This window comes from Pholcus phalangioides, unplaced genomic scaffold (genome assembly GCF_987345545.1).
Source record: "Pholcus phalangioides strain wild (caught in Gottingen) unplaced genomic scaffold, Ppha-v1.0 ptg000014l_1, whole genome shotgun sequence".
Classification (NCBI taxonomy): domain Eukaryota; kingdom Metazoa; phylum Arthropoda; class Arachnida; order Araneae; family Pholcidae; genus Pholcus; species Pholcus phalangioides.
Window position 1 is genome coordinate 8,205,236 of NW_028301607.1, and position 9,084 is coordinate 8,214,319.

The window sequence follows — 9,084 nt, forward strand, 5'->3', positions numbered from 1 at the left end:
CTTGTTGGAAATGTGTGAGTGAAAAAAAACGGAACATTTTATGAAAAAGTTGGGACGGCCAAAATTATACGCGCATGTCTCGTAAAATACAGGTGCTATCCCGCAAGTTTCTGACCCCCGAGAGGTAGAAATACCTCATATCCGGCCCGCGCACTGAAAAGGTTGTGCAGTGCATCCCTGATGGAGACACACACACACTACTGTATTATTTCTTTCGTAACGCTGTGACCTTAACCCTTTTTGTGAACTGTTTTTAAAATTTCAACCAAGTATTCAGTGATTCAGCTTCATAGCTCATACAGAGGAAATCACTGAATCCTCTGTAAAATGCCACACTTTTTTTCTCGAGGAGAATTTTTTTCTCCGATTTTGAACAGCTGATAGTGCTCCCCCCCCCCACCCCGAATTCCGAGAATAATAAGAAAAAAACGACCGAGGAAGAGAGAGATACTCTATCTTTACTTATAATTTATACTACATATGCGTATTCCTATACCACCCCGAAAGGATCTGTCTCACTCTCTCTCCTTTTATTTTTAAACTTTGTACGGAAGTTGATTCCGCCCACTTGCAGTTGATCTAACAGGCTTGGGGGGGGGGGGGATCAGGGGATGGTAAACATGTTTGCAAAAAAAAAAATCCCGATTCGCTTAATTTCTTAAAGTGAAGCTGATTCCGCGGGCCATGCATAGCCACCCTTCAAATGCGTAGAGGCTTGCATTGCCAGGTATGTTAAAGAAGTATACAAAGAGCGACATACGCGCGTCGAAATGCGTATCCATTGGAATGCGTACCCACAATGTGAAGAATCTTGCGTATCCTCCGGAAATGCGTTAAAGCATTAGAGTTACCATAAACAATGTTCCTTGAAGTATGTGGGACGCTCCCGTATTCCAAGAAATGCACATGAGGCTTACGTACCCTTGAAAATTCTCAGGAGACCTGCTCACCTCTTGAAATGCGTTGGTAGCTTGCGTATTCCTAAAAATGCGTCGGAGTCTTTCTTATCCCTACATAATATGCGTATGATACTTAGTGAACCCTGTACAGACCAGCGGTGCACAACCTGTGGTTCATGGATTAAATGTAGGCCGCAAAGGGTCCCATCCAGCTAACGAAACAAGAAAAAAGGTGTTACAAAATCTATGATTCACCGAAACACAGAAGTACAGGGCATCCATAATTAAAAGACCCTATTTTAAAGTAGCCTACAGGCGAAAACAGTCATTAGAAAAGTGTGAAATTTTGTGGAGGACTTCATGAAGAGGGGGAGGGGAATTTGTTTCAGGGGGAAAAATTAGTTGCACATTTCGCCACTAGAAGACGTTTCACTTTGGATACCTGTAGTAAACATGTAAATTTATGTGATGTCACGCAGCAGCTGTTATAAAACCTAGAAACATTTGCGGAGATCTCGTTTCTCAATGTGTTTGCAACTCACAATGACAATAAGTTTACGAGATGGCGCTTTCTGGTCAAATTGTTTTACCAAAACAGCAATTCCGCAGTAACTGCTCTTCGGCAATATTGGACTTGGAAGATTCGAAAAGGTCCAATGAATGTTAAACACAAATACAAATACAAATACAACGCCACAACAGGCAAAATGCCCAACGAGGTGGCTGATAAAAAGATGCCCATAAAAATATGGTTGTCATATGTTTCAAAAATACAGCAACCCAATTAAAAATGCAATTAACACAAATTACAAACAATATATACACATGATAAAATATTATACAATGCCCATAAAGAATACTTATGGTTGTCTTATTCTAAGAATGGATAGCTTCTCGATTTACCCCAACATGTTTATCGTATTTCTTTTTAAACGTGTCAATTGTGTTACAATTTACTACCTCCGGGGGTAAGCTATTCCATTTATTAACAACCCTATTAGAGAAAAATTCCCTGCGACACCATAACCTTGCATTGTCCCTCACCAATCGATACTGGTGTCCCCTTGTAAAAGCAGTAGATTGGCGGTGTACTAAAAGTTCATGGTCCATCCTATCCATCCCATTGAAAATTTTGAACACTTCGATCATATCTCCTCGACACCTGCGTTCATCCAATGTAAACATATTCAAAAAATGAAGTCTTTCTTCATAACTCAAGCCCTGTGTGCCAATAAGGACACGCGTAGCTCTTCTCTGCACCCCTTCAACCAAGTCTATGATCGGAGTATGATAACGAAATTCGCGGAACCACAAGATCGTTGGCTGTTCGTTCCGGAAGAGAAAGAAGAACCCGTTTCTATAGACGCAGTACAGGTGGTTTCGCTTCAGGTGGAAGAGGACAGAGCTTCGAATTCTCGTGGCACTAGTGTCGGGCGTGTAGCACAGGCGTCCAATACGCCACGTTCATGAGATCATGCGGTCCATGCATGTCTATAAGATCATGCGGAATATCGTCCGTTGTTATCTGTACAAACTTTCACTTGTGCAGAGGTTGCTTCTATATGATTACGACGACTCGACTCCGGTTCTCACTGCAGTGTAGTGTCGACCTCGCGTTGAGATCGATTCAGAATGGCCTTGGATTACCTCCTGGACAGACGAAGCACATTTTCACTTGGATGGTGCAGTCAATGCTCAAACTGCCGAATTCGGGAACCAGAAAATCCGCACGCTATCTCAGATGTTCCGTTGCATTCACCGAAAGGAAGCGATATGCATTGCTGTTACTGAACGAAATTGTTCCGGCTCTGCAAGCACGTCACTGTCTTGCAGACACAATCTTTATGCAAGACGATGCTCCTCCACACATTGCAGTGTGTGTTAAGAATGTTCTTAAAACACATTTTACAGAAGAACGCGTGTCATCAGCCGGCACTTCCCTAATCTATGACCTTCTCGATCACCGGACCTTAACCTATTAGCTGCTACGATCCCCATTTGGGGATTTTGGAATTTTACGTGCTTTACGTTTACAACATTTTGTGCGCATATATATAATTTATCCGGCCAAAAATTTCAAAAAAAAAAAAAATTTTAATAGGTTAATCCAGTGGTTCTCAACCGGTGCTCCGGGGAGCCCTAGGGGCTCCGCAACAGCTCGAGAAAAATTAAAAAAACCAGTAAATTTGAAAATATATATATAAATATTTTAAATATTATAAATATAAATCAGTAACTTTGATGAATAAATACAAAAAATAGCCTACGGGGCTCCGCCATAGAAACTACATACCAGAAAGGGCTCCGCGAGTCAAAAAAGTTGAGAACCGCTGGGTTCTCAACTCCGCCATGCGATTTTCGGCTTTAGGGGCATTTGAAACGTCTGGATAAGTCGTGACAATCCAAGATCTTTACCTGACCTTTAAAGCATCATTTCACGCCATTTCCATTTCATACCGTGCACCGCCCAGGATTTATCGACCATTGTCAATTTTAGCCATTGCCCCGGATGAGGGGGGCTGGGCGGTGTCGGCAGCTTTATTATGCATATAAAAATATAAAACACATGAACATTGAATAAAAAACACATTATATTAAAAAAAAAGTATATACAGATTTAAATATTTCTATTACACAATATACAACTTATTCCGATGAGCTCTTCTGATGTCTTTTTAGCTCTATTGAGCTTGAGGCTTTTGTTTTCCCTCATTGGCATGTTGGCTCAGGTGAGCCTCCGCCGTGGCCAGGAAAGGTCCTGGACTACGCGTCTTCCCTCGTTAGCATTTCCCCGCGCGTACTTAAGTCAGTTGTGGAACATGCCATCTTGCGATTTCACATGGTATCTGAAAATGATGGCCATTATGTGGAACATGTTTTGTTGCAGTAACAATTGTAAAACGGTTTAACAATTGTTAAAATTCTAACCGTTTGCTTAAATGCGTCATTTCCTAATAAAACGCCCTCTGGTGGCGATACGTGCAACTAATCCCCCGAAACAAATTCCCCACTTCGTGAAGTCCTCCACAAAATTTCACAATTTTCTGATGACTGGTTTCGCCTATAGGCTACTGTAAAGTAGGAATTTTTAATTAATGGAAATGCGTAGGATGCGTGAACACTCTCTTGTACACAGTTCCATAATCTCATGGTGTGTGTGTTTGCGCTTTTTTTATTACTTGAATTACTTGTCGCGTACAACCAGGGATTTGATTTATACCACTGGTTGGGAACCATTGCACTACAAAAAGCAAAGCTTTATCGTCAACTGCAGAGGTCTCAAGGGGATCGGGGCAGATTAATGGCGGGGATTGCGTACCCATTGAAATGTGCTGGAAACGTGTATTCCCAGAAATGCGTAGAAATATTGGTGCTATATATTATAAACATGCGTAGCCTTTGAAATTTGCGGGAAGCTCCTATATCATAAGAAATGCAGCTGGCGTACTCATAGAAACATGTAGTGAGAGGCTCTCTCTCATCTCATAAGAAATGCGTAGACCTCTTGCTTACCTCTAGAAATGCTCAGGAGAGTTTCCCACCCCTTGAAAGGTGTGAGTATCTTGTGCATTCTAATGAATGTGTTGGAGGCTTTCTTTTATCTCTAGCTTATCTATTACAAAAAGCTAAGATGTTTATTCTTGTCAAAGCTGCATTAAGAGAACTTCCAAGCGGCTTTGATTCTTGTTAATCTTTCTACAAAGCCAGGATGTTAATCTTTCTGCAGGCAAGAATTTTAATCTTTCCGCAGAGCTAGGATATTGATCTTTCTACAGATAATTAGCTCACCCAGGGCCTTACAAAGCTCGGGGCTCCGAAGAATCATCACGGTCACCCCTTCTCACGGAGAACTCTGAAAATAAATATTTACGACCTTGATAGGGCTATAACAATATATCTACAAATATACACTCTGAATAATCGGGATTAAATACAGGTGTTGTCAATATTTCATCCAGCGTGTAATTAATTACCAATATAACAATGTTTGAAAATTGTGACGCATAATAACCGTTATTCATAATGTTCACTCGATACATCATAAATCGAACAAAAGAAGGAAACAAACGAAAAAAGAAACGTGACTTGCCTTGACCTTAGTTTGGTGGCCACAGCGGGAATGTGGGCTAACAGCACTCTCGTGCCGGTGGACTCACGCTACGTTTGTTTCCATTGACGTAATAGGTGATGGATATCTTCGGTGTGTTATAATGGCCAATTAGGACAATGAAACGTTGTTTATACCCACAATAAAGGGCCTCGAGTCAATTATCTGGCCAATCGATTAGTCTTAGGCATAGTTTTGATCAGTTGTAACGCGAAGTGAATAGAGCACACACATGATTGTTTTAGACAAAGTTTTACCGTCGAGAGTGAAACAGTTACATCATCAACTGGACGAAGAGAAATTACGCCTCCATTGGAACTAATCATCTACAAGTGTCGGCGCGGGAATATCCTATCTATATAGATCAGTCTTCTTCAATCTTTTCTCAGCTGCGGACCGGTGAAAATAGTTGAAAAATTTCACGCACGGGCGATTAGGCGGTGTCCATTCCATGGGAGAATTAATTTGCGGACCAGCCTAAAATGAATGAATGAAAGAAGTTATTGGAGGACCGAAGGAACTAAATATGTGAGAGAAATAATTTGCGAACAGGCAAAAAAAAAAAATAATAATAATAAATAATAATTATTAGGAGAAATAATTTTACTTCGCGGAAAAAAAAAAATAATGGAAGAAATAATTTTTGCGGACAATATATCATTTTACTGGCAATAACTGTGTGTTATCAGAGGTAAAGGACACTATCCATTTTTTTCAATGTTGAAATTAAGCCATTAATTTGTTGTACTTTGGTTACACTACACAAAGGTATGCTCTCTGTGTTTTTTCATATGTGCATACATTGTATACGCCGTATAAATTTTAACTAAACTGAAATAATGAGAAATATTTTTTTTATTCTTAGGGGCCGTTCAAGTATTACGTAAGCAAAATTTTAGCCATTTTTAACCCCCCCCCCCGTCAGCAAAACGCTGACCCCACCCCCCCTCCCCAGCGAAATTTCGTAATCAGCTCTGCCCCTCTGAATCCTAATTCATATTTTCATAAAGGGGGGTTGATGACGTAAGCATTATCCAAACCCCCCCCCCTCCCCACCTTGTCATCAAAAGTCAGCAAAATCGGAATCCCCCTCTTCCCCCCCCCCACATCGATGATGACGTAATACTTGAATTACTGTACAAAAATGGATAAAACTTTGCTTACGTAATACTTGAACGGCCCCTTAACTTCAGTCGCGGAACATTTAGAATTTAGAAAGCCTGTATTGCAATGCCATCTAGCAATATAAATGTATAACGAACATATTTTAAATTATTATACGCACTTGTCAGAAATTCATGGCCCATATAGAAAGCTATCAACACTATTTTAAACATAGGTTTTTAATAGCAAATACGGGAAAAAGTTAATATTATAAGTATTGATGTTGTTTGTAGTCGTAGACGTACATATATTAAAATAATTGAAAAGTTGTTGTAGGGGTTTCAATAGTATCAGCGTTATTTAATATTCGCCATCGTACGATGGTTCGGCTGATCAAAAGAGTGCGGATTGAACCAATATCCAAACATCCGATTGGTTGGTAGTATCAGGAATTCGGTTAATGTTATCAATTTTTTTTTCTTCATATTTTCAAGCTGAAGTTGAACCATTCATACCGTACACCAAGGGTTCTTAGTCGCAACCAAAACATGGGTCACGACCCATGTTTGATTCGCTGGGGGCTTCCGATAGATGGGTCGTTCAAATTCACTAACATTCCGGGGCTCTTGCGCTATGTTTCACGGCGGTTGAACTTTATTCGCAGCAGTTTCTTAGCTGAGTCGAAATTTTACAGTTCTTCATTTACAGTTCTGATATGGCGCCTTCACATGCTATATTATTATTTTCTAGGGGTTCTAAGTCCTGATATTATACTCATTGCGTCACTGGTTTCACAAATTTCGAAAAATCAACAGCTCTGTATACGAACGCGGCGTTACATACGTAGAACGCAAAGGTTTCAATTATAACGAAAAACGTTTATTAATGAGATGAAGCAAAGGTACGACTGACTCGAGCCGATACAAAATAACATCTGCCTCAAAAGGCGGGAAAAATAACATAGATAATAATTGTTTAAGCGGTGCCATCTAGTGGCGATACAGAGAAAAAGAATAATATAGAAAAAATACTAAAGTTATATACACAAACATACTCCCACCCTATCAAGAATATATGCATGGTGTCTTATTATTCTTGATACGTAAGTAGAACACATATCTTAGCATCTGATTAACAAATTAAACATTTCTTTTAAAAATACTCCTAGTAGTTCTAATGGCGACTACTCGAACATAGAATTTCTACTTAGGTGAATTGACGCAAAACCTCAATTGTCCGACGTTTTCAACTTTAAATCTCTCAAAAATAACGCCATTTATATTTACCAAATGCGCGGCATGATAATAATTCCTTTCATGAATTCTGAAATTTCATCAATTTTCTTAGAATTATTTCTTTCACTTATTCTGAATTTTCAACAATTTCTGGAAGTATTTCTGTGTATTCTTAATTATCTTATATTCTTATTTTTTCAGTGAATTTATACTGAACTAAAATTTTGCAAAGAAGATTGGCCCCCAGACCACTGGCCTAGAATTTATTGAGCTCCCCGCTAATCCGAGCTCTATTCAGGACCGTCTCAACATCATGGGCCCCTTAGGCAAAGTGATGCTATGGTAGTCCCATACTTAGCTGGATATAAACAGCCTGCATATTTCCTACTATTATACCATACAAAATATCATAAGGTGGTGTCACTTATGGACATGAGACGCCCCGTGCGTGTCCCCTCACAAGAGTGGGACTGACAGAGCAGCAGCCCGTCGCCTGATATGGTTTTCATCATTTTTTTGTTTTTCACACTAAATTTTATATAGAGGAGGGATCTGTGAAAAATCTAGCCGGGGGGCCTGCGAAAAACCCCATCCTATATTCTGCAGTAAAATGTAGGCGGTGAGGCCCGGGTGGATCCTTGCCCTAAGACGGCCCTGGTTTTATGGGTAGTTTTGTTGGATTCTGTAAGTATTGTCACTAATATAAAAGCTTAATTTCTTCACACTTTTTTTTCACAAGCTTTTTCTTCTCAGCTCTCTGCAGCCCTCCAAACCACCTGTCATGGCCCCTTTCTCCATTTTCTTCCGTGGCCCCCTTGAAATATTCCAGTACCACTAGGGGGGCCATGTTGAGAACCACTGATGTGGAACATGTTTTGTTGAAAAATGTTTGACAATTGTTAAAATTGCAAACGTTTGCCTAATTGTGTCATTTCTTAATAAAGCGCCCTTTGGTGGCGACGTGTGCAACTAATTTTTTTCCCCTCTGAAACAAATTTCCATCACTTCATGAAGTCCTCCATAAAATTTCACAATTTTCTGATGAAAGGTTTCGTCTGTAAGCTACTTTAAAATATAGTCTTTTAATTATGGATGCCCTGTATGTATATATAGATTATAGGAGATGCAGTAAAACACATTGAATTTTGCAATATTTTATATTGATGGGAGATTATGTTGATTGACGGGATGAGAGAGATAGGATGTTGGGGGAGGGATTATGTTTCCAGAGGTGGATTTAACTAAACGGCGGGCGTACCGGGCTCTCACATGGGTGTCCCAACATATGAAGGGCCCCGGAAGAGGGGACGGGGGGGGGCATTGCCCCCTCCCAGCATCAAAGGTGAAGTCGACTGATCTAATGCATATATGTATAGATGAATCGACATCATCATCATCATCTTGCCCCCCCCCCCCACAGACTTCCAAGTCTATCTCCGCCTATGCCGGGGCCTCAACCGACTTTAATCCGACCCTGGTTTACTCGACTCAGTTGTGCGACTTTTGCATTTATACGACGTTTCGACCCGGCCTCGTGAAACGTCGTATAAACGAAGTCCGACTGTATATCCCAAACAGTGTTTCCACTCCCGACTGACTGCCGTCAAATCATAAACATAAGCTCTCTTATCTCGTTCATAAACTAAATACATGATGCCAGACAGATGTAGTCACGTGATCGCTTTTGGCCGATTAGAAAAAAGTAGCCTCGATCAAAAAAATGCTGTAAACGTGCCTC